The sequence below is a fragment of the Lissotriton helveticus genome, chromosome 9 (genome assembly GCF_964261635.1).
Source record: "Lissotriton helveticus chromosome 9, aLisHel1.1, whole genome shotgun sequence".
Lineage (NCBI taxonomy): Eukaryota > Metazoa > Chordata > Amphibia > Caudata > Salamandridae > Lissotriton > Lissotriton helveticus.
The window spans coordinates 304,755,692-304,774,296 of NC_136070.1; positions in this window are offsets into that span (position 1 = coordinate 304,755,692).

The following is an 18,605-nucleotide window of genomic DNA, read 5'->3' on the forward strand; positions in this document are numbered from 1 at the left end:
CAATCTTTTTGCGTTAAATTGGGTCCTTAATGATATTAATTGTAAATACATTTCAGTTTAAAATTTCAACAGTTCGCCCATTGTACAATTCGTCCGAGGGTCTCACCAGGATGAAGGAAATTACGTCAGGCAAAGAGTCAGCAAATGACCAGAAAAAAAGGCCACTTCCGTGTATAGACTGACAGTCGTTCAAGGCGTGATTGTGTGGATTGGGGACAGCACCAATAACTGGATGTCGGTACTCTCAGTCGTTCACATGAAAGTTTTGTCTAATTCAGAGCACTGACACAATGCTTCAGCGAGGCCCACGTGCATTATTGAGGAACGCATGCTGATTCCCCAGTGCACCATTTCAGTGCAAGGAATTGAAGAGTTCTGGCCACTATTCCGGACCCATGCGTCTATAGAAAACAAGCATTTGCAATTCAATAGGTCTCGCTTTTGCAAGAGTTTAAGCTATTGACATTGTAAATGATAATGCCTTTTATTTATCTGTTTTGATAATTAACACATATATAAAAGGCCTTGTCATGTACAGTACCATTGGCTCAAACTCTTGTAAATGCGAGACCTATTTCACTTTAAAGAGGAGGACTCCACTGTCCAGGGCTGCTTGGAAAGTGAAAGCACGCATGGCATGCTGAATGTTGCAGGAAAGCATGCCGTGCATGTAGTAGGAGAAACTCATTAAAGATAAGAGTGCTTGCAAACTAAATATGACATACCTTGTAACAACAGAAGTAAAAGGGCCAGTCCTCATAGGAGTTTACAAATGAAGACAAGGCGGTACTAAGGAGGGACTAACAAGCCTAATAACGAATCAGAAGCCAGCATTTACAAAGGACAATGATACAAGCCAATGAAAAATATGGGCGGAGAGTAGGCAGAGTTTCAAGTCTGTACTCGAATGCAGCATGCCTCACAGAGCAGTGTATGCTCTGCCTAGGCTCGACCTAAACACGGTACCAATGGTTAACATCTGTGACACTACAGACACAAATAACCCCACCTTAGAGAATCTTTCTGGCCTTCTCCCGAAACTCTTGGCAATACTGAAGACGATTTGTTTCACCCTGCTGATGTACCCATGGAAATACCACTGTAGGGCTAGCTCTAGTGCGGTGTGATCGGTGCCACCTTCTCCGGGCGCTGATTTGGTGTGGGGGCGTCATTTTTGCAACTATATTAACATTTTAAAAGCACCTTCTGCTGTGTTCCTGGCCTCCAGCAATTTTCAGGCATCACTTAAAATGTCTAAATAACTCCGGTGATTAATCGTCTCCCTGGAAAGAGACCCGATGTTTGTCTAATGGAAGTATGGACTCATCCTAAGGTAGTGCAGAGCGTTAAAATGCATGCTGCTAAGAACGTGTACCATGCGAACCCCTCCCAGGGGTGAGCCTTCCTCCCCCACCCCATACCCACAAACTGCATCCCTTTCTCCCTTATTCATTCCAGTGAAAACATGATTTGGTGCATAGAAAGGTTGCAGTTTATTCAACAGAACATGGTTGTACATTTTGCAATGTATCTGGTCATTCATAAACATCCATGTTGTTGTATATCCTGCATTGCCCTTGTAACAATACTTGTAGTTGTTTGTTTCCTGATAGCATACTCTTTGTTTGAGATGCCCCTTTGGCTGGCCTCTGTGTTTGCGGTTTCAGCCTTCCCTTGCTACCTATTTTGTGGGCGTCCGTTGGAACCTGCCCAAGCTGCAAGTGCTTTTCCAGTTGCCCTGGACCCTTTGTTGGGCACTCTCCTGCTCCTCAGTGCCCCTGCCATGTGTTATCCCAAGGACTCTGCACAAGCATCTCATCTATTCTGCCTGTGGCTGTGTGCTGTCATTCAATCCTTCAGTGCCCTGCCATGAGGCATCCAAAGGACACTGTGTGTACTTTTTCTGGGTTTCTTCCTCTCCTCACCTCGACCCTGTTGCTGCGATGCCCTCTTCCCTTGCCGTGGATGAGTGGGATTCCGGTGCCCCTTCTTAACCCCCCCCCGGCGGCTTGCCACCTCATTCCCTGATTGGGGGGGCAGCGGCTACCTCGGGGGCGACCAATCTGGTGTGCCTCCTTTTTAGTGGGCTAAATTGCGGTGAGGGAGGGCCCCTCACCTGCGGGACGCATTTGACCCGGACCCCCATCGGGTCGGGCTGAGCCTCCCCCGGCCCGTGTTTCGATTACTAAGTGCATATAATGTAAATAGGTCAGTGTATTACTGCTTCTGTAAAAGAGCTCTTTTATTACTTGTAGTTTATAAGTCAAAATCCTTATGTAGAACATTGAGCTTTTAACTGTCTTCAAAAAGCTGCATGCAAACTGCAAGGTATATGTTAGAGCTATATGTTTTTTGCACAGACTTTCATTATCCTAATCTTCACAAAAGGGTTCATTTGGGTAGAAAACAATTTTTCTTATTGAAGAGAACCCCTAACTATGGTGTTACATTTTAAATTCTGAATTTGTTCTTTTCCAGTGTAAGGACTCTTAAACTATATTGCCTACCAGTATTGATGATTGTCAGAACCCCAAATCAGACAATTCATGCAGTTTCTACCTTAAGATGTAAACCACACTGGATCAGCAATGGTTGGAGGTATTGGAGTCACGAGCGAAATTCCAAGATGGCCGCCGACTCTGAATACACTGTTGCGGTCCAGTTGTTCTGTCTTTCACAGGTGCTGGAGTTCAGGTAAAGCGCGCAAGTTTAAACTAATGCGCGCTTGACTAGAGAGACTACCGGAGTATGACGTGTGTCCAAGAGCTCTTAGTTTCCCCTTTTCAGTTAACCAGCATTAGAATTCTGTTCTCCGCTTATTGAAGAGTACATTGGTTTACGGGCATATTTTCCTGACGCGATGTATCCCGTCAAATAATAGCTGATACTTGAATTCCTTGTTCCTCTCCAACGAACGTTCAGCAAGACACCTCCACCGGCAGCAGTCATTCCTGAGAAGAAGAAGAGAGAGAGAAAACTGTCAATTCACAGTTAAAACTGTTCGCGGCAATAATTGAACTTGAATACAGACTTTATTGAAGAAATACCAATGATAAGAAAACATTAAGAAAAGTACTTAACTGGGAATGCAACCTCTATAGACGACCTGTACAAAAGGAAAGAATGACATATGTGTTAGAATAGTTTTCATTAGGTCAGAATTTAGGATTGCACATAGTTAGTCAGGCAACATATCTTCAGTGAAGGTTATATTAGGAAATTCAAATAGTTAGACAGGCTACACATAAAATAGAGAAGACTAGTCCTTAGGTATTTAGTATAGTTTATAGTTATCATTCAAGAAGAAAATCTGTGGAGAGTTAAAGTCAACAAGACAGACTGAGATGGTAAAAGATTATTACAGAAATAAAACATTCAGATTAGAGACTAAACAATATAAGTAACCACAATCATGTTAAATAGGTTTCATCTCTACAAAGAAATAGCAAAGACAAAAGAACAGATGAAGAGAAGAAGAGAAGCAAGTTATCTGGAATGCTAGGTAAAGAATGGAATAGAATTAGAGCTAGAATACTAGAGTAGTGTAGAAGGTATGTTAATCTCTATAGTTTAAGGTTTCTCCAAAGTTTTAGTCTGCAGGACGGACTAAGGAAGAGAAGCAGAAAGAACAGTTCCAGAGCAGCCTCTTCTGTAGTTTCTTATTTTATCCACTCCCCCTTCCCCCTGGAGGGTCCCTGAGGGTCAAGTTATATAACGGGCTCTGAGGAATCTTTTAGAGGGAGTTGGGAATTTACCAACTTCTGCTCCTGTGCGAGTTCTTGTGGTAAGAGTTCTCTGCAGCCCTTGAAAATGACATGTCACTCCTACACTACACTTTCTAGTCCTGTCTTACATTTCCTATACACTGATTTATACACATATGATTGTCTCTGTGCAATGTGTATGTGATGTTAAGTGCTCTGACTCCTTACACAGGTATGAGTGGTGCTATAAAACTAAATTAATCTGAGTGATAGTGGTTACGGAGACTTGAGGGGCACTGTTAAATGGTGGTAGTAAGGGAATCCTTGGCAAAGGTTGCCATTGGGGGGGCCGCCAACAAACATTGTCGCACATTGCGCCACCCGTGCTATAGCCGTCCCTGTGCCACTGCACACACTAACAGCAACTTAACACTCTTGGCAAATAAAGGTACCCTTACTCTACCCACTCAAATGTGGATAGTGCTTGGCAGGTCAGGGATCCAGGCAATGGGCCATGCTTTGCCCCAGCATCCTTGGTGAGGCAAAGAACCTTCGGAAATGAATAACCGGGCCCCCATCTCCAGCTGAGGAAGCTTGAGGGACTTACTAAGCATGTCACCCTTCATACATTCAAAAACAATGCTGTCCTGATACTCTTTATTGACAACACAAACCCCCATTAACAAACATTTTTCTCTTTACTTTCTCCTGGATATTCTGGACTACCTCACGCCTAATTAAAGGAGAAAGATTATGAACCAAGCCCACAACTATGGAATCATTTCTGTGAAAAATGTGACCAACACATTTGGCATTTCTGTTAACAAGAAAATAAATTCTTACTTTAATATTCCATTAATGAAGTAGGTTCAAGGTTTAGTTTATTGTGATGATTATTTAAAATCTTACAATATTACACATCTCAGACAAGACTAAAAACTGTGTTCTCGAATAAAAACACTTAAAAAATGTCATTTTGTAAGTAACTAAATATCTACAATAGGCATTACATCTAATTTAGTTTTAACTATCTTTAAAAACTTTACAAAGATAGCGTTTAAAATAATGTCGTTCGAGGTCATGCAATTGATCAAGGACTGTCTACATGTCCTTATGCCACGTACTTTGAAGGGAAACTTTAGTAACGATTTCCTCTCCTGTAAAATCGTAGGGCAGATACAGAGAAGATGAAGCATATCTTCCTCACCGTTGTTACACAGTCTGCATTTCTTTTGAGTTTTCGGTCTCTCCCACGGGGGAAGGTGACATAATCCTGGCATAGATCCGAATCTAGCTTTAAGGAGGACCTGTTTTCTTTTTTTCTGTCCATGGTGTTACCAGGTATTGTTGGATTTCCTTCTTTTTATACCCATTAATTATCGTCCGTGCGTGTTTTCTTTTGGTGAGGATAGCTTTATCGTTTAAGATGGATAGATGGTTTGCAGTTTTATTAATTATTTTCTTGAACGATGATTTGATTATATTGTTTTCCCATATTGGCGTGATCGCAAATTCCTTTATTGCTTCCCTTAGGTAGATCCACGCAGTAGAATTTGTGTCCTTATTTATTTCTCTCCATAAGAGTTGCGATATTTCGTTTTGATGGTCATTTTTTATTTGGTTCCGTACTTTTATAAAGTGGCCTTGCCTTGCATGTTGCTGGTTGGTCAGTCCAAACTCCAGCCCTACTTGGGCGGGGGACGCATTTGCTGGTAAATGGAATATGGCTCGATAGGCTCTGGTTATGATCTTGTTCAGGGTTTCGCTATCCTTTCCCATTATCACTTCACTGCCATATGTTATGGTCGGTAGGAGTTTTGCGGCAATTACATTCAGCAGAGGACCATATGTTAGGCTGGGAAGTGACTTTTGCACAATTCTAAATGCTGCAGTTAGTGAGTTCGCTTTTCTTTGAGTCTCACTTTTTTGTAGTTGATAGCTACCCTTCGCATCAAATAGCACACCCAGGTATTTATATACCTCTACTTGCTCCAGCTCCTTTGTATCCATAATCCATTTACTTTTATATCTTCTCTTGTTGTTTTTGGTCACTACCATAATCTTTGTTTTAGTCTCGTTTATGACCATCCCATTCTCTTTCGAGTATGTTTGAGTCCTCCTGATTAGACGCTGCAGTCCCACTTTAGTATGGCTCAATAGTATGACGTCATCCGCATACATTAGGTTCGTAAGGCGCTTATCAGCTAGTTTCGGGGGATGCCCATTCTCGTCATCCAATATTCCTGTAAGGTCCGCAAGAAACAAATTAAAAAGTAAGGGAGCTAAAACACAGCCCTGTTTCAGGCCTTCCTTTGCTGGAATCTCCTTTGATAACGTTCGTCCATCCCCCATCCTCACGCTTACCCATGTCTCTGTATATAAAAGGCGAATCAGCTTGAGAAGGGGGCGTGGAATATTCATTTTTTCCAGTTTATTCCACAGAAGATCTCTTTTGACGCAATCAAATGCTGATTTAAAGTCTATAAAACATAGGTACAGGGGTTCTTTGAGTCTGATTGATTTATCCATTAGTAGTGCAAGAACCATTATGTTTGTTGTTGTTCCTAGGCCTTGAATAAAGCCTGTTTGGTTTAAGGGCAATTTCTTCGTTTCCCTCACCCATTCAGATAGTTTTGTTAACAAAATTCTTGCAAATAGCTTGGCATCCGTGTCTTGCAGAGTAATCAGTCTATAGTTTTCTGCAAGAGCCCAATCTCCTTTTTTAAAAATTGGAGTTATTAGAGATCCTCACCATGATTTAGGGATAGATCCAGTTCTAATGACTTCTGTGTATAGTTTCTCTAATATGGTCGCCCATAGTTCTGGGTTTTCTTTAAAGAGAGCAAACGGTATCCCATTTTGTCCAGGTGCGCCGTTTTTCTGTTTTTTTATACGTTTGATTATCTCTTATATTTCTAAACCTATTGGCGTATCCTTAAAAGGAGATTTATCTTTTTTGCACCCATGTCTCTTTTCTAGGGGTGTTAACTGTGAAGTGTCCTGATTTAAGTGTCTCCTCAGAAAGATCTCCCATTCCTGCTCAGTTAGTGGTGATGAGATTACCTGCTTGTTAGGTCTAGCAAGGTTATTGATAATCTTCCAGAAGTCTCTAGAGTTCTTTTGCTTGCTAGCGTGGAATACTTTTGCCCAGGTTGCTTGCTTTGCCTGATTTTTCTCACCCCATATTTGTTTCTTCAGATTTTGATTCAATGACTTTAATTTTACCAGATTTTCCGCTTTTATCCCTGGTTTCTTTAGTAGCCTGACAATCCTGTTTCGTTCTTTCTTCAATGTCCTTATTGTATAAGGCAGATTTAAGTGGTTTTCATTTTTCCTGGGTGGCTCTCTATATTTTTGGTTCTTCTTAGTATTTATTTTAGTTTGTGGTGTGGTCAGCTTCCCCGTGATGTATTCCCATTGCTCTATCGCTGTTTTTGCTACTGTGTCCTTAAATCATACTTCCAAAATCCTTTCCACTTCATCATTCATTATTTCTTTGTTTTCCACATTCCAAAACAGTTTTTCGTAGTTTGTTGTGCCAATATGCCCATGGGCGGAATGGTACTCCTTATTTCTATTTAGTCCGATGTTCATTATAATTATTTGTTGAGCATGGTCACTTTCGTTAACCTTGTTTAGTTGGTACGAGATAATATTGTGGAACATATGCAACGAGGTCATGGTGTAATCGATCCTTGAACATCCGTTATGCCCAAAGTAACTGTTTAATGGTGGAATGTCTGTTTTTATTCTACCGTTAAGTATTCGGAGTCCCATTGCTTCAATGTCCATTAATAGTTTCTTTCCCTTTCTATTCTCATCGGCATTATTGTGTATCCCTAGATCTTGCTCAGGAATTAGCCATTGATGGTTTTGGGATTGTATTATGTCGTCTCGTGTGTGGGATGACATAAGATTTAAATTAAAGTCCCCGGTAATCATGAAGTCTGCTAGGGAAACCTCTATCATTATATCAATAAGGGAATTGTTCAGGGTTCTGCAAGTTTCATCCCTGCTCCGATTTGTAGGCAAAATATATACTGTAATCAGATATAGTGTATTAGGGTTTTGGGTAGATTTTTTATAGATTAATTTAACTATCAAGATATTATTACAGTCTACTATCACTTGTTCATGCTGCACTTGTAATGTATTAGAAATAAATATTGCCTGTCCACCACTGGCTCGTCCGAACCGTCGCTCTTTTTTTGCGTGCTCATAATAGCCAGCATATCCATGTAACATAAATGGGTTAGTTTCCCAGGTTTCTTGTAATACTATAATGTGGGGGTTTCCCGCTATGGAGTCTATCTGAGCGTTTAAGATCTTAGCTCTCAGTCCATTTATATTCCAAGAGCATACTCTTATTATTTCACTGTCATTAATGAAGTAGTTTCAATGTTGAGGGTATGCTAAAGTCTGACATCTTTAACAGTTTTGATTTAGCATTTCACTCCATGTTGAAGAAAGAGAGAAGAGTAGAGTGGATTAGCGTGGCATGGAATGTAGAACAACAGAAGAGAAGAGGAGAGAAGAAGTAGAGAAAAGGAGAAGAAGAAAATGGCAGGGAAACAAAAAGAAGAAAAAGAAAAAGGAGGAGAAAAAGAAAAAGAAAAGGAAGAGAAGTAAAGTGAATAGCACAGTAAAGAAAGGGGAGAAAGGAGAAAGAGACAATGCTTACCAGTTTTAGATGCCAATGCATGGCCAGGCTGCCCATGATAGTAAAATGTTGCCAGCAGCTGAAAAGAGCATCAGAACAATTGCGGAATAGGGGCATCCAAGGAGCCTTGCTGATAACCCGGACTCTCAGACTTTGAGTCTACTCTCGCCTCTTTTATGCCCAGGCTGTTCCCTGGGACAGGCTGAATGAAGTGCATGGGAACAATCAGAGACACAAAATCACAAAAAAGAAGAACGGAGGCATGAAGGCATGTACTACATAGACCAAAATCTAAAGCCAGGCTTCAATTAAAACAATTTGTGAAACCGGTTAAGAATTTGCTGGGCGCGTGGCTCAATATGGTAGTACACAAACACAACCTCAAACTATATATATAAAAATGAATGTATGTCTGTCTGTCTATTTGTACTTTATGCATTACTACACCATTCATCCGTTTGCCATGAAACTTTGGGAAGTTGTTGAGTACACTCCCGCGAAGGTTTCTGGCATATTTTTTTTTTAAATATCGGCCCCCCTTTCGAATATCGCGTGGAATTACAAAAATCATCAGTGGTTCAGTGCACATGCTATATTAGCAGCTACGAACAACGATGTAAATGCCATCAAGTCCATCGATACTGTGATGAATCAAGACAAAGTTGTTAATTACCCAACGGAATTCTTGAATTCACTGGATTTGCCCGGTATGCCACCGCACATTTTGACATTGAAAATTGGCATGCCTATCATTCTTCTCCGAAACATGAATTCATCACGACTTTGCAACGGTACAAGACTTTCGGTGAAAAGGATGATTAACAATGTTATCAAAGCTACAATTTTGAATGGTAAATTCAAGGGGGAAGATGTACTGTTGCCACGTATTCCAATAATCCCAACAGATATGCCATTTGAATTCAAATGTTTACAGTTTTCGGTGCGACTCGCTTTTGCAATGACCATCAACAATGCACAAGGACAATCGCTGCAAGTGTGTGGACTCCATTGGGAGAATCCGTGCTTCTCACATGGACAACTGTATGTGGCCAGCTCACGCATCGGAAAACCTTCTGATTCATTCGTGTATGCACCAGACGGAAAAACAAAAAATATCGTGTATCCACAAGCACTCGAATAAATTAATAGAATTAAAACAACACTTTGAAATGTTTTCCATATTAAAAAGAATACATTTCAATAAAAATGACACAATGTAAATTGAATGTTATCATAACAAGTTTCCTTGAATTTCCTTTCTTCTGAGATCGCAGCAACGCGCGACGGGTAAGCTAGTAAAGTTATAAATAGCATGTGAACTAGTCAGCTGAAGAACCGGGTTATTTGTTATTTAAGACCCGGCGGCGCCAGGGGCACGCCCAAAGTCTTCGGGTATCACATGTCTTAGAACACAGAGACACGGAAACTTCTTGGTGGCGTCAAAGATCGAATTTATTGGCTGCAGCCAGTAACAGAAGTCCTAGAAGTCAACACGGTATGAGTACTCAGGAGACTGCTCAATTTTACAAAGCAAGTCATCCCTTTTTATGCCAAAAATCACATTCCAGACAAATACCTTACATTTACAAACTGTCCAATCACATGTATCCACACCAGAGGTATTGCATTACGGTGAAACCCACTTTTCAGTTGCCCAGCCCATGATCAATCATCGGTCAAACCCAACATTCTTCTTTAGACAGGTCGAACGAACCCATAATAAAAAAGGGCACATCCCCAACGTAAATAGACCATAAAGAAAGGAGCAGAAACAGGTGAGAGTAGGAAAAGACATATTTGTGTGCAATAAAGTTTTACGATGTCCTGTGCTTTGATCCTCAATCTTGATCAGCTACTGGGAAAGGAATTGGCCTAACAAGGTTGGCTTCAGGCAAGAGGGTCAGTTCGCTCAGGTCATTCAGAAGTCAGCTAAAGTGTACGTGTGCTAAAGACTCGTTCGGCCGTAGTCATCGGCCTATGTGAGGGCAACCACAAAATGGCTGCCATACACAAAATGGAACCCAAGGGTTCAGAACGAAATCCCTAAATACGTAGTGAATCCATCGGTCTAACGTGATAAAAACACTCATACTTGTCGTACTAACTAGTTACGGTTCGCTAATATCAAATTCGTAACGAAACCATGACCTTTATGAAACGAGTTCAGAATTCACGGAACCTCAGACTCTCCTTTTGCCCTTACATAGGCAATAACCTACACTCACGTCAATCTGAGTCCAGGTCTATATTCATCAGATCATTGAGATGTTGCTGGAGCATAATCCTATTACTTAGTACCTCTCTTGGGACAGGTCTCCTTGCACACGTAGTAGCACAGAGGCCACATATAGCAGGAGCGCACTGCACACAAAGACAGAACAGGAAAAGAATCGCTAAAGCCATCCCAATGATCATCAGAATCTTCCATCCCCAGGTCGATAACCGTTCCCAAAACCATCCAATCACCGACCAATCTCCTTTATCCACATTTATAGACTCAGAGATCTTATGTAACTTGGAAATGGCCTGGTATACCGTAGGAGCATTGTCTGGTATGAAAACGCAGCAACTTGATTGGATCCCTTTACATACCCCACCTCGATCTGCAAGAATGACATCTAACGCAACTCTGTTCTGGAGAGTCATAAGGCGATCCGACTGGAGCTCAGCAGTCAAGTTACTAAGGGCACCGGCAGTTTCAACTACGGTGGACTCAACCACTCTCGTCAATTGCCGTATGTTCCTGCTGTTAACCATAGGTCCCCAAAACGGCAGAAAACCCTTGAAAAAATCTCCTAATTCTTGTCTTGCAGTATCTTCCTTACTGAAGACACCTCTAACAACTCTCGTCTTGTGGTAATCTACCGCAGCTGTATATGTAGGAGGCAACAGGAACGAAACAAAACATGTGCCCGAGAAATCAGGGGGCAACCATGTGTACGCTCTATCGTAACAGACAAAATAGGTACCCTTAGCTGCTAGAAACGATGGGGAAGTCTGGGACGCAAAAACATACGTCTCAGTGCAGATACTCTTCCCTAACTGAGCTCTCGGATTCTTGCCATTACCTTGCAGACAAAGATGACCCTGATGGGGTACGATCCAAATCCTAGAGGTTCTTTTCGCTCGCTGGTTCTCACTCAGACTAACTCCATATCCAGTCACGTTCCATCCAATATACGCTAGTGTCTCCTCTCTCGGGATTGTCTCATAGGAACCAACTCCTCTAATCATATCGACTATTCCCTTAACTAGAGCACTATTCTTTTGATTGTCTTTCACAGAACGTAGAGGATAGACTTCACGAGCATAGATGAACATCGTTCTGTATGCCCACACAGAACCATTATAGCTGAATGGCAGGACCAGATAAGGAATACCTTTATCAGTAGTATGAGGCATAAGGCCACACACCCAACAGTTAGTCGTGTTCACTACCAGCTGGTGCAGAAGCTGAACAAAGGAGTTATTAACGAATTCCAATCTTCTAACGGATTCATGTTCAGGCAGAGGATGAAAAGAATGCGAAGAAACAGTAGAAGAAGGTATGGGTTGTGTAGTGGGTGCAAACGTCACTTGAAAAGAGAATATAATATATCCCATCAAAAACATCATCAAGCTAAGTAACATAAGACATAATATTAGGAAACACTTTCTACTCATAATTTGACACATTTTGCTCTTAAAACTCATTTCTTCAACAGGTCTCTCCATCTCGAAAAACTCCATCCTCTAACCGTGCTGTTCGTGGCGGTTGGTTCTTCCGTGCTAAGGAATGCGTCTGTCAGTCCAGGGATCGCCCTAGGACCAACCAGAACCTCGACCATGTGTCTTCGGCTTACACTCCCAAGTCTTTACACCGCGACCTTACAGCTGAACCTGGATGGCGGTTCGAAAAACAAAAATTGGTCAAAACAGTTTCTCAGATGGGAGAGCTGAATTTTCAAAAGTAGCAAAGAAAATAATTTTTACTTTATTAGTCCCACGACTCTTGGTCGCAAATTATAACGGCCTTTATCAGGCAATGTCTGATCATGAAACAAAAGTTCAGGCTCAGTAGTGTCTAATCTTTGAGACACAGGCACAGCTTCTTGAAGGACATCGTCATTTTCTTTCTCGGAGCCTCTCCACACCAACTCAGCATCGCTAAATGGTGCAAACTTCGGCACCCTTTCAGTCTCTGAATCTGCAATATCTTCACGGACCCACTGGTCGTACAGCAGAGGCAACGGCGCCCTCTTACAATGTACGCCGTGGATCCAGTTCTTTTTCCCAAAAACTTTCACTGAGGTCCTCGTAGACAACAAGACTTGGGGCCTGATGTAGGTCATTTAATTTTACCACTTCTTAAATACCGAATCATACCGATTCGGTATTTAAGAAGTGGTAAAATGGAGGGGGCGGATGTAGGTATTTCAGAATCGGTAAATACCGAATCGTTGAGATTCGGTATTTACCGAATCTGTAAATACCGATTCGGTAATGCCGATTGATTCCTATGGGCATTGAAGCCCATAGGAATCAATGGGCATTACCGAATCTGTATTTACCGATTCGGTAAATACCGATTGCAGCAAGGGTGCAGGGGGTGTCACTTTGACACCCTCTAGCACCCCAAATACAGGCATGTGTGCCATGTGGCACACAGATATGCCCTAAGGGCATGTCTGTCTGTCACATGGCATAGGTGTGCATGCACACATGTGCATGAACACCTGGATTCGGTATTTCACCACTCAATTGGATTGGGTGGTAAAATACCGAATTCTGAAGGCCTGTAGCACTGTAAACAGTGCGACCTACATCTGGAATTTACCGAATCGGTAAAATTACCGAATCGGTATTTTACAGAATCGGTAAATTTACCGATTCGGTAAATTTACCGATTGTGCAAAATATTGGCCCCTACATCTCAATCACCAAATACCGGTCGGTAACGGCCGAATTCGTCCGTTACCGACTGGTATTTGGTGACCTACATCGGGCCCCTTGGTGTGGACCGGTCCAGCGGGGCTGATCATTCTTGGTTCGCTGAAAGTTCTTTACCAAAATCCAGTCACCAGGATTGAGGGTGTGACCTGGATCCACAGAAGCTGGCGGCAATTTATCATGAACCTGTTGATGTGAGACACGCAATTTAGTCGTCAAGTCATACAAGTAGTCCACTAGCATAGGGTATTCGATGTCACTAAACTTCATTGGCCTCGTGTGAGAAGTTGGCCTGATATATGATGTTTCCAATTCTGGAACCACCCTGTATCAGTCCAAGCTTTCCCTTATGGTGTCTGGTTGTAAGTCAACCTTGTAGACAAGCTATCTTAATGGTAGCATAGACTAAGCAGCCTTAAAGGCTTAACTCAAGAGGTCGTGTTAAGCGAGCTGTTTTACCAATCACAGTCCTGTAATATCAAATGAAAGGACACCACACAAGTATATATTATAAAAATATATGTATTTATTACTTAAAATAATCCCCAGTATTCTTTATGAAGAAAGGGGCACAAGCGTTAAATCAAAAGCACAGTATAACATACAAAGTTGCACAATTATGGATGAGGGCGAGGGGCCACTCCGACCATATACTAAGAAAGTGGTATAAGAGATACCAATCGAACAGTGGTTAGGCCTAGGGCCTAGGGAATCGCTGGGAGCAGTCGGGACAAGCAATGCTGAAGTCGGGAAAAGCCCGCGGGATTCGGGTGCAGTGCTGAAAGCACACGCATGCACCAATGCAAGTCAATGGTTCGTAAAAGTTACACAAATAGAGTTTTAGGACACTTCCGCTGAACCTAGAAAGACAAAACTTAAGACACAGACCCTAGAGGGGTGTACCAGTGTGGGAACACCGGCGTTGCAATGTTACCTCACCCACAGGAAGCGGGTGCACAGGGTCGAAGTAGTGTCGGGTTTCGTCACGCTGGTTCTTGGTGCTTGAAGCTGAAGAGGCTGCAGGCGCTGTGAAGGAGAAGTGTCCGGTGGGATCCAAGGGTGGATCGAAGTTGAAAAGTACCTGAAAGCAGAGGGGACAGAGTCTGGGTCACTCAGCAGTGACCAGGGTGGAACCAGGATGGAACCAGGCAATGTCGGGCGCAATCAGGTGGTTGTCGAGGAGCTTCTCTCTGCTGTCATGTGGGCTCTGGGGCATCTACGACGTCCAAGAGTGAGTCACGATCTGTTCCACAAAGGTTCTCGCAGTCAGCGCTATCGGCTTCAAGATTGGAGCAAATAACACTTGGCAAAAGCAATCCACGCGGAACTGGAAGATTGCTTCTCACTCGGACCAGGAGAGTCAGAGTGGGGGCTCCTTTTTAGGGGAGCTGGTGTAAATGGGGAGCAACCAGAATCACAAGTCATATTTCAGTTTTCGTTGGCACAGGGGCCACAAGTCAGCTGGCAAGTGACCGGGCCAACGCGTTGAGCCAAAAGAAGCAGAAGGGCCCCACGCGGCACTCGTCGAGTGTGGAGGGCTGAACTTCAGGGCAAGGGTGGCTCAGGGTTGGGGCTTCTCAAACCCCGGTGTACAGCTTCGAGGGTCACTCGTGAGCTGCACGGTCAGCATCTTGTGGTCTTTTCAAGATGGCGTGCCCCACGCTTCCGGTCGCCTCCACGGGTCTCAGCTCTGCTGGGACTGTGGATCGGGCTGTTAGAAGGCAGGCAAGCTTAATCTCGTTGATCTATGTTGCTCGAGTTCCGGCGGGAACTGCAACAAAGCAGATGTTGAGGTGCTGGATGGTGCCTGTTTGCACAGGGTGGTCACTCCTTGACCACAAGGGAGATTCTTCAGTCTTCTACGTTGAGTAGGATGTCAAAGGGTCCAGAGTTTCGTTTCTTATGTTTCATCAGGATAATCTGAAGTGCATTGGCACTGCTCCCATCATTCTTATACCAATCTAGGGGGCTGGATTACCTGCTAGGTCCCCTCCTATGGGTGGGACCCAGGAAGGGGGTGGGTAAACCCCTTTCCTTTGATCCAGGCCGCGCTGGGACTGGGGCTGGTGTGCCCTAGAACCGGTTTGACCGGATTATGCAAGGGGCAGCCTTGTGCTCCCCATGCAGTGTCTGGTTTCTTTCAAACCTCCCTGCTACAATCCACTATCTCCTGTCTGGGGTGGTGTGACACCTCCCTGCGACAGGAAACCCTTTGTCCACGCCCCCTTGGCTGAGTTTCGGTCAGCTGCAGGGGGTCAGACTAGTGTCTGTGGCAGAAGCATCCATTTTGTGGATCTGAGGCTCTTTTAAAAATCAACCGCATTTCAGCAAAGTAACATGTCTTCTCCCTCTAGAGGGGTGGAATGCTATCCCCGTCACCAGAACTGGCGAGGGGATAGTATTCCAAATCATATGACATCTTACACGACATGTTTTGATAAAGCCAAACCAAAGTTGCTATATAACCGCGAGGATTATAATGCACTTAATAGTATATGGTATGGCATTATCCTGAAACAGCTTAGGGAGTTGTTCCCGACAGCTGCAGACAGGCTCAGCTCATGCTAGAGCTCTATCTCATCTCACATTAAACCACGCACTCTGCCTCCAGGATTGATAAGGCCTTCCATAGGAGTGACTCACAGGTTTATATGTGTCCAGATATAGGTTTAGATATAGGTATACTATATCTAAGCAAGAGGTGATTACACCATCTTGCCCCAGCAGAGTGATCAGCCAGTTGTGTCAATTTAAGAACCAGCCAGGGGTGGCAAAAGATATGCTGCAGCCCCTGGTAGGCCTTGGTGGCACCTATGCCCTGAGAACCAATAGTGCATGGTACAGGGGTTGACAAGGAGTCCATTTCCAATTGTGGTATGTACCTAGGGTACATGGAATCCATTTTACAGAGAGAGCAGATAGCCTGGGGCCCTGATTAGCAGGGAACCAGGCCAACTAAGTCAAAAACCAGCTAAACACAAGGCAAAAAATCTGGGGTAACCATAGTCAGGTAGCCACCTTCCTACATAACCCCCCCCAAACGAAAGGAGATAAGGCTATCCTTGGCCAGGTAAGCCTATATTGCCTGAGTGGCCATATAAGGAAGTACCTGCACTAGCATGGGTACCCCCTGTCTCATGGTCCACTAAGCAGTCCCTCACCCTTGGGGTATTAGAGGGTCTCCACCATAGGGAATCACTACCTTGGGAGTGTTTATGCAAAGTTAAAGGCTGGTTTGGATATGGAGTATTGAAGTGAGGCTCCACTAATTTAGGGCTCAGCTTCCTCCAATTATCTTCCACCATGTGTGCCTTTCTTTCTTCAACTGAGTTGCACTGTGCTCTCAGGGTCAACCTCTGGCTACCTAAAGCTGGAGGCTGGGTCCCTCTGTTTGGCTTGCTGGAGGGACAGTTCAGGTTTGGGCCCTTTGGGTCCCAGGTTTGGCTGTGCCCAACAGAATCCATCTGTGGGAGGCCCCTAGCTATTTTTAAGGGGGCTCCCTCAGGAGTTTTTAAAGTTTTCACCTTACTAGGGCTACTAGTTTTGGTGCCCCTAATTTGTTGATGGGGGTGCTTTATTTGACAGGGGGCCCTCGGGGTCTCACTGTCCTTCTTGTCCTCTGCAGCCCTTGGCTGACTAAGGCAAGGTAGAGAGGGGCAGGTTACCTGCTCCAGACTGGGTCCCACCTGAGAAGGGTCCACTGACATCAGAGGCTCTGTCAGGCCAGGCCTAACAACCTCTGGGGCAGTTCCTTCATCAGGGGTAAGATCAGTTCCCTGAGGAGGCTGATCCTGTCCTAATGTCTGGTGAGGGGGAGATTTATCTTCCTCCTCCATGCTCTCAGTTTGGGTGGAGTGATCCATCATTTCAGGCTTCACAACACACATATCTGTTTGAGTTTGGGCTGTGGCCATCACAGCCCCACCAACCTTTTCAGGAGGGGACTCAGTTTGGGTTTCTGCTGTTATCACAACAGCTTTGCTATTCTGTTCAGGAAGAGCTTTTGCTAAAGATGGGGCAGAGAGTTGCTCAGCCCTACCAACCTTTTCAGGAAGGACATCTTGAATTGGGGCTGTAGCCCTTACATCCCCACTAACCTTTCCATTGGAATTTACCATTCTAGAATGGGTTTCCTGTTCAACCTCAGCACAGGCTGAGATTTCTAAATCATTACCAAGTAGGCAGTCTACAGGCAAGTTTGATGACACTGCCACTCTCTTTGGGCCAGTGACACCTCCCCAGCTGAGACTTTCTACTGCCATGGGATGATTTGTTTGGATTCCATCAATGTTTGTTACCTGGTATGTGGCACCTGGTAAAAGTTGCTTAGAGGGGACTATACAGTCAGCCACTATGGTGATGCTAGCCCCTGTGTCTCTAAAGGCTTCAACTTTCAAACCATTGATGATGGGTTCTTGTCTATATTTGCTCAAGGTATTTGGGCAATCAGAGAAGTTGGCAAACCCCATGCCAGTCTCATAAACAAGATTATTTGATGATGGAGACCTGGATAGGCCAGGGTCCACCTGTGCTCCAAAAGTAAACCCACCCAGATTCCTGGGTGTGCTCCCACTTCCTGGGGGATTACTGCTGACAGTAACAGGAGGTGTTGGAACTGGCTTTGGAGGTATATTCTCTTTATTGCAATTCTTGGGACAACAGTTGTCTGTTTTGTAATGTCCAATCTGTTTACAGACATGACAATAAGGCTTTTTCTGAGTTGAAGAAGTGTCTTGGGACCCACCCCCATCCTTGGAGTTTTGGGGCCCTGGGGAAGTCATTTCCTTACTTTTATCCCCACCCTTTTCTTGAGGCTTGGTAGACTCCTTCTTCTGGTTACTGTCCTGATTCTTAGGCCTAATCCTGGTTCTGACCCATTTATCTGCCTTCTTACCCAATTCTTGGGGAGAAGTCAAATCTGAGTCCACCAGGTGCTGGTGTAAGAGCTGTTTCTGACAATTACTTAGGATCTGCTCCCTCATAATCAAATTATACAATCCTGTGAAGTCATGTACTTTGCTGCCATGTAGCCAACCCTCCAGAGCCTTAGTAGCACAATCTACAAAATCAGTCCAGTCCTGAGTCTGTGTCTTCTGGGTGTCTCTGAACCTTAACCTGTATTGTTCAGTGGTTAAGCCAAACCCATCTATCAGAGCACTCTTCAGGACATTGTAATTGTTTGCATCCTCATGTCGAACAGTGAGGAGCTTATCTCTCCCTTTCTCTGAAAAGGAGTACCATAAAATTGCAGCCCACTGATCCTGAGGAACCTGCTGTACCATGCAGGCTCTCTCAAGAGCAGTCATCCATTT